Below are 7,260 nucleotides of genomic sequence, written 5' to 3' on the forward strand. Positions count from 1 at the left end.
ACCATGCATCAGATTCCTTGTCCTTCCAGATTCTGATCCAGTTAATATAAAAAGACAAAACATTTGGCTACCAACACAGCAATAATTTGTTAAGCCAAAAATCATCAGTAGAAGCTATAACCAATGCATCAATATTGTTAAACAGGATCAAACTATTTACATATAAGAAAACTTGTTCCTTTATTGTGACAAAAATTGCACTAACGAAGTGATCAAAGATAATGTCTTCTTGACTGGGACAAACTGACTTCATGTGCCTCCTGATGTAATAAACTGAGAAGAACTGATCACCTATCTGTATTGTATGCCTGACAAAGGCACAAAACCTAAATCTAGTCATGAGAAGACAATCAGATAACCCATGTTAAGAGGGCATTCATCTTTTCCTCCCTGGCTGCTTGAAGATCAATGTCCATCATGAACGACACATTAACTATTCAGACCAGGAAGTTCATGACCAACAGACTACTTCAGTGGAAACAAATGGTTATTGACATCCTTCACCTTGGGGAAGGCAACAGTAGCCAATACAGAAATTTAGGAAAAAGCTAGCCAAGATGTATAAAACCACACCAGATGTCACCTTTGTGTTCAGAACCTATTTTGGTGGTGGTAAGACAAGTGGCTTTGACATGATTGATCGATTGATTGATTGATTTTACAATCTTTATTGTTAAAGTATTACATATGTCCCATTTTTTCTCCCATTGACCCCTTATAGCCTGTCCCAGGCCTCGATCACCCTATTATCTGTGTTCATGGGTTATGCATCTATGCATACAAGTTCTTTGGTTGATCTCTTCCTGCCCACCCCCGCCTTCTCTGTGAGATGCGACAGTCAGTTCCACGTTGGCATGATTTATGATTCCTTGAATTACACAAAGAAAAATGAACCCAAACATAAACTTGCAAGACATGGCCTATATGAGAAGAAGACCCCAAGGAAACAGAGAGAGGAATGCAAGAACAGGATGAAGGAAGTCAGGGGACTATGAAGGCCAATGCTGGTGCTGGCAAAAGTGAGCTGGGGATTGGACAACAGAAGCAGTAAAGATTCGGTGACTTTATCTGTGGTGACTGTGCAGATTTTTCATGAAAAGATTAATAAACTTAAAAAATAAATTTAAAAAGAAGGCATTCATTAAAGACCTAAATTGTATTCTTCAGTAATGTCAGTGTCATGAAGCCAGAAAGAATGAGGAGCTCTTCCAGGTTCAAGGACACTAAAAACACAAATGCAATGTAGAGTCCTGGATTGAAACATGCATTAGGAAAAACAATTGTTATAAAGAGCATTTGTGAAGCAATTGGAAAAATTTGAATATAAACTATATATTAAGTACAAATGCAGTTCAATTAGGTACAATATTGTGTTAGTGCTAAATTTCTTGAATTCGATATGCCTTTCTTCTTAGTATACTAATACATATGCATAGGAGAATGTCTTTGTTCCTAGTATACATATACTGAAATATTTAGGAGTGATGGTTTATAAAATCATCAATTTACTCTCAAATGGTTCTAAGCAGTAATAATTGTATTAATATGCACATATTTGTGGAGAGAGATAAAGTATGTGTGAAAAACTTTTTAACAATTGGATCTAGATAAATCATATATGTGTATTCATTGGCTTACTCTTGCAGGTTTTGTTGTAGGTTATAATTTTTTAAATAAAACATTAAAAAATAAATTCAGAGCATATAAAAATAAGAATAAATCTAAAAATAGATACAAGATTCAGATTGAGGAGGCCAATATCGGCTTTATTACTGGTAAAGTTGGATTGGAAAACAGCAAAAGTAACAACAACAAAAAGTGTGTTTCCATTCCTTCCTGAAGTGATTTACTGGAGACAGAGACCTGAAGAGCTCCATGCATTTCCCAAGCTACCTCACTGCCTTCTCCTCTCCTGAGAAAAGTATGCCTCTCTAATGGGTTTAACCACATAGAGTGTATTCTGTCATATTTTTTTCTATTTTTAATATTGTTACATGAAATATACACGATAGTTTTTATTTCAAGAGTTCCTGTTTGTTTCAGAAAAGCCGCTCTGTCTATTCTTGATATTATACTCATCATTGTAATTGCATGCTTTCTTGTAATATGTAAAATAATCATACTTAGTTTATCTTCATCCTGTATCCACCAATTCTAATATTGTCAGTCTCTTAGTATTTCCGTGTTTTGTATACTGCTTCTGTTGACAAGCACTCACTATGATTGCTTGAGTTCTCATTTTTTAGCAATCTTGTTTCTGAAATTATGCTTACTTTTATGTTTGAGAGTATTATGCTGAGACAGTTCTGAGCAGCTCTCCAAATTGTGATCAGCCATATGATTGATCCCCTATGCTGGGACAATATCAGACTCCTTTATTTTCTTGGCTCAGAGCAGGTATCTCAGACTTAGCTTCCCTCACCCGCCCCCCATTTTTTTTTTTTAAATCGGTAGCCCCTCCACTCCGATGCTATAGGAATCTGGCTGGCTTTAGGGAAATTCTCACTGCCTGTTGGCCCAGACAGAGTCTCTGCCACTCTGGTTTAGTAGCTCTCACTCATTCCACACTGGTTTGGCTTCTAAGCATTCCCGCTTCAGCTCTGGCCATAAATATCCAGGCTCTGTACCCTAGAAAATCCAGGCTTGTTTTTACTACTGTCATTTTAAGTGATTGCTGACTTTGCTGATATTCCCTCAAAGTGGTAGATTTCCTTGTGTGTTATTTAAACTTGGATTGTGAACTCATCTTCAGTTTTTTCTCCTCCTGTGAAAGTCCTGTGTACCCTAGGTTGTGAAACTGTTCTTTTCAGAATGGTTTTGAATTTTATTCTTCAAAAGACTCCCTAAGCTTTTAACTTCTGACTAATTTTCTAACTAGAAGTGACTTTTTTTCTATATGCATTACCAGGTGGGTGACAAGCATTCTGTTGTTGTTTCCTGTTTTTAGATCTGTAGGTGGAGTTGTTCTAGTGCTTTTACCCAAGTGGGACTTGAAGGCCTCCAGCTTTATGTAGAGCTTGGTTTCCGCTCTCCTCCTTGCATGGACTGCAGATTATATCTTCTGTGGCTTATGTCAGGGCTTGTGCTCTTCGATTCTGCTCTGTTATCAGCTCCTGATTGTACCTTTGCCCGGAGTTTCCTCTGAGATCTGACACCTGAGGATATCTCACTTTTTCTAAGTTATGCTTCTCCATAAGTTCAGTGTGTTCATAACAGGATCAGAAGAGGTTGTGGGTTCCATGATCTATTTCATTTCAATACCCCATTTTTCTAGCTATTCTCATAATTCCTCTATAACACCATTTAACAACTTCTCTGGCTGTAATTAGGTGGACAGTTTGGTAGGATTGAGCCTACCCTCAAGTCCATGGATGAGCTTAAGCTAATTAGTGACCTGCACAACCCTAGACAAGATGATTGGCTTAGAAATGGTCACATCCTCTCAGTACAAGTCAATGAGGTGAGAGAAGCCATGTTCTGATACACTTGATAAAAGTTACCAAATTTTAAAAGATACAGGATGGTAGTATGGAAATGTTATTGACAACAATACATATTATGATTTTTATTTTACAATTTCACTTTAAATTTTGCTTGACTAGGTCCACAAATCACTCAAAATAATGCAATTAATTTATTACAAAATTGTAATGTTTATTTATTTTGCACAAAGGGGCTTTTATATGGATACCTAGAAATCCTTTCCAGAGAAGGTTCTTATCTTGTTCTCCATTATATAATACAGTGTAAGTTTCTTCATACTGTATCACTAGCTGAAGTTATCAGTTTATTTCATTACTTACTTTGTCTCCTCCACAAAATTTTAATCTCCATGATACAAAGACCTTCTCTCTCTTATTAACCACTATATTCTCAGTGCCTAAAACAGTGTGACATGTATTAGAGACAGTATCCTACCTAATAATAGACAAATATGCAAATTGACCATACCTACGACACACCCACAAGCCACGCCCACAAGCCACGCCCACCATCCAATCAGAGCAAGCATGCAAATTAACCCAAACCAAGATGGCTACAGCCACAGGGAGCAAGGTTTCCTAGGTAACAGAGGAAGCCAAGCTTTCTGCCTAAGCCTCCACTAAAGCTACAAAGTTTCAATTATAGAAGGTAAACAAATTCAAACAAATGGCGGCAGAATGGAGCTTGAGAGAGCAGGCCAGGGTTGCTGCTGGCAACAGGGGAAGCAAAGCTTTCTGCACACCCTGGCCGGGCCCACCCGCTTAAGGCAACAAAGTTTCAATTATAACCCCAACACAAATGGCTGCTGGCCTCGGAGGGAGCCCCAGGCTTGGCTCCAATCGAGGCTACAAAGTTTCAATTGTAGAAGGTAAATAAATTCCAGATACCAGGGCCTCCGTTTGGGTTGCCAGGGGGTGTGGCCAGCCTGCAAACCACCATAGGCCCCTCGCTCAGGCTGCCTCACGCCCCAAGGGAACCCCCACCTGGTCTGAGACACCCGTCAGGGCAAACCAGCTGGCCCCCACCCCTGTACCAGGCCTCTATCCTATCTAATAAAAGAGTAATATGCAGATTGATCATCACTGCAACACACAATATAGCTGCCCCCATGTGGTCAAAGATCCTGCCCCCATGTGGACACAAGATGGCCACCACAAAATGGCCAGCAGGAGAGGGCAGTTGGGAGGCACCCGGCCTGCAAGGGAGGGCAGTTGAGAAGGCCCAGGCCTGCAAGGGAGGGCAGTTGGAGATGATCAACCCTGCAGGAGAGGGCAGTTAGGGGTGACCAGGCCGGCAGAGGAGGGAAGTTGGGGGAAAACAGGCTGGCAGTGGAGTGGTTAGGGGGTGATCAGGCTGGCAGGCAGAAGCGGTTAGGGGCAATCAGGAAGGCAGGCAGGCGAGCAGTTGGGAGCCAGCAGTCCTGGATTGTGAGAGGGATGTCCGACTGCCCGTTTAGGCCCGATCCCACTGGGATCGGGCCTAAACGGGCAGTCGGACATCCCTTGAGGGGTCCCATATTGGAGAGGGTACAGGCTGGGCTGAGGGACAACCCCCCTCCGTGCACAAATTTCGTGCACCGGGCCTCTAGTTAGGTGAATAAACCCTAACCACAATTCAGGCTTTTTTCTGCTGAATCTCTTCCCAATAACCTGGTCATGCCCCCAAAGAAAATATTATCTCTCTTAATAACACTTTAGAAATATAAGATTGCTGTGTTGTTGTTTTTTCCCCCAAGAAGTCACACACAAAAAAAAGTCTTCTGCTTTTATTGGCCTGTATCAGGACATGTGACCACCTCTGAGGCAATTACATTGGCCAGAATCATGGTCTTCACTAATTGACTTAAGCCATGCAAGACCCATCATATTACTGAGGGTAGGAAGAATCCACTCAAACCAGTTTGGTAAATATGTAAAAGAGGCAGTTCCCCCAAAGAATATTCTGGTGCAATTACCATGGAAAAAAAAAGAGGTATACTCACTAGTATCACCAAAAGCTGACCACTATACCACCCAACCTATACAATGGGATCTTACAAATGTTAATTTTAGTCCAAGCCTTAAGGTCAAGTGACTCATATATGGCATTACCAAATAATTAACACAGGAAAGGGCTAAATTAGAACAAAATCTCCAAATTTTCTGCCAATCATTTAATTATTATTTAAATTAATTACTATTTAATGTCTTGGTATACATTCATTAATTTATTCATCCATCAGCAAATATTTATTGATCATCTACTATGTGCCAGACACATGCTGTGCCAGATATTGAGGCTAGAGCAGTAAACTATATAAACAAGGTCCCTGTCTTAATGGAGTTCACATGCTAGTGTGAAAGACAAATGATAAACCAATGGGTAAGTGCTTATATAATATAATGTCAAGTGGCAATAAATGCCATGAAAAAAAAGGCAGGGTGAGTAGATAATGACAAGGAGAGACACCTTATGAATGGTGGTCAGAGAAGGCCCCACTAAGAAAGTAGTGATCTACCTTCTTAGGTAGATCTGTTTCACACAAGACAGTGAGATACGAGGATATCCGTTAAGAGGGAATTTTAGCCAGAAAGAACAGCAAATAGCAAAGGCCTTGAAGTAGAAACATGCCTGGCTAGTGTGTGGAAGAGCAAGGAAATGGTGTGAAATGATTAAAGAAACACAGGTGGGATAATCTTGGACAAATAACCAACCTCTCCTAATTGTAGTGTCCTCTTTTGTAAACAGGAGATAACCTACTTTTTACTATGGATAACAGGGGACTTTATATAGAAAGCCTCTGACACATAGTAGGTGTTCAGCCAAAGATATCTCTCTTTTACTCCTTTTACCTTTCCTGTGGGTCCAGCCTTCCCTCAAGTCATCTTAGGACACTAACTAACCATATGCTCAATTTGCCGTTATAAACCGTTTGGGTTTGAAGGCAGCTGCTGCTTTGAAGTGTTCCCTGTCCAAACCATGTGGTTTCATGACCCTTTTGTTCATGATCCTGTTACACTAACCACAATCCACAAAGAAGACTGCAACATGCTACCTTCTTCATTCTGGGGTGGGTGTGTGTGTGTGTGTGTGTGTGTGTGTGTGTGTGTGTGTGTGTGTTACAACTCAAGCTTTTTAAACTAAGCGGGTTGTGTGGGTGTCTGGTCTTATGAGTCAAAGGTTCCAACCAGAATATAAATAAAATCCAGCTCTTCGTCAAAAGAAGCCAGTGTCAACTGGTATGAACCAGACCATGCATTGTACCATAAACCCTTGTAAACTATTGAAACCCATTCTTCGCTAACATTTCCAAATGTATTGGAATAACATTTTCTATTTGGCTTCTATGGTGCTAACTTTTGCGAAATTGCCAGGTCTCACTTTAGGTGTAGCTTTTAGACATACATCTTGTGTATATACATATGTGTATGTGTGTGAAGACATGTGAGGTGTGTGTGTGTGTGTGTGTGTGTGTAAATAAACTAGCCTAAGAATATTTATTTGCCTGTGCTTTTTATAGATCCCCTTACAGCCCTGGTTTTTAACCTCAGCTCCACAAAACTCTTTAGATGGAGGGAGATGGAGGGAGTGTAGATGTATGTGGGCTGAGATGTGGGCCATATGCCATCACTATTTCCAGTGGAACTTTGGCTTTTATGTATTTCACATAGTTGGTAAGATTTTATTTGAATAAAGAGTCCTGCTAATAAAAAAAATGAAAATGTCTTAGGATACCAGAAGAAAGCCAAAGGGAGATCTGCTTGGAAATATAATTAAGCAAATTATGCCATATTATCA

This window comes from Cnephaeus nilssonii, assembly GCF_951640355.1.
Source record: "Cnephaeus nilssonii genome assembly, chromosome: 6".
In the NCBI taxonomy this organism is placed as follows: domain Eukaryota; kingdom Metazoa; phylum Chordata; class Mammalia; order Chiroptera; family Vespertilionidae; genus Cnephaeus; species Cnephaeus nilssonii.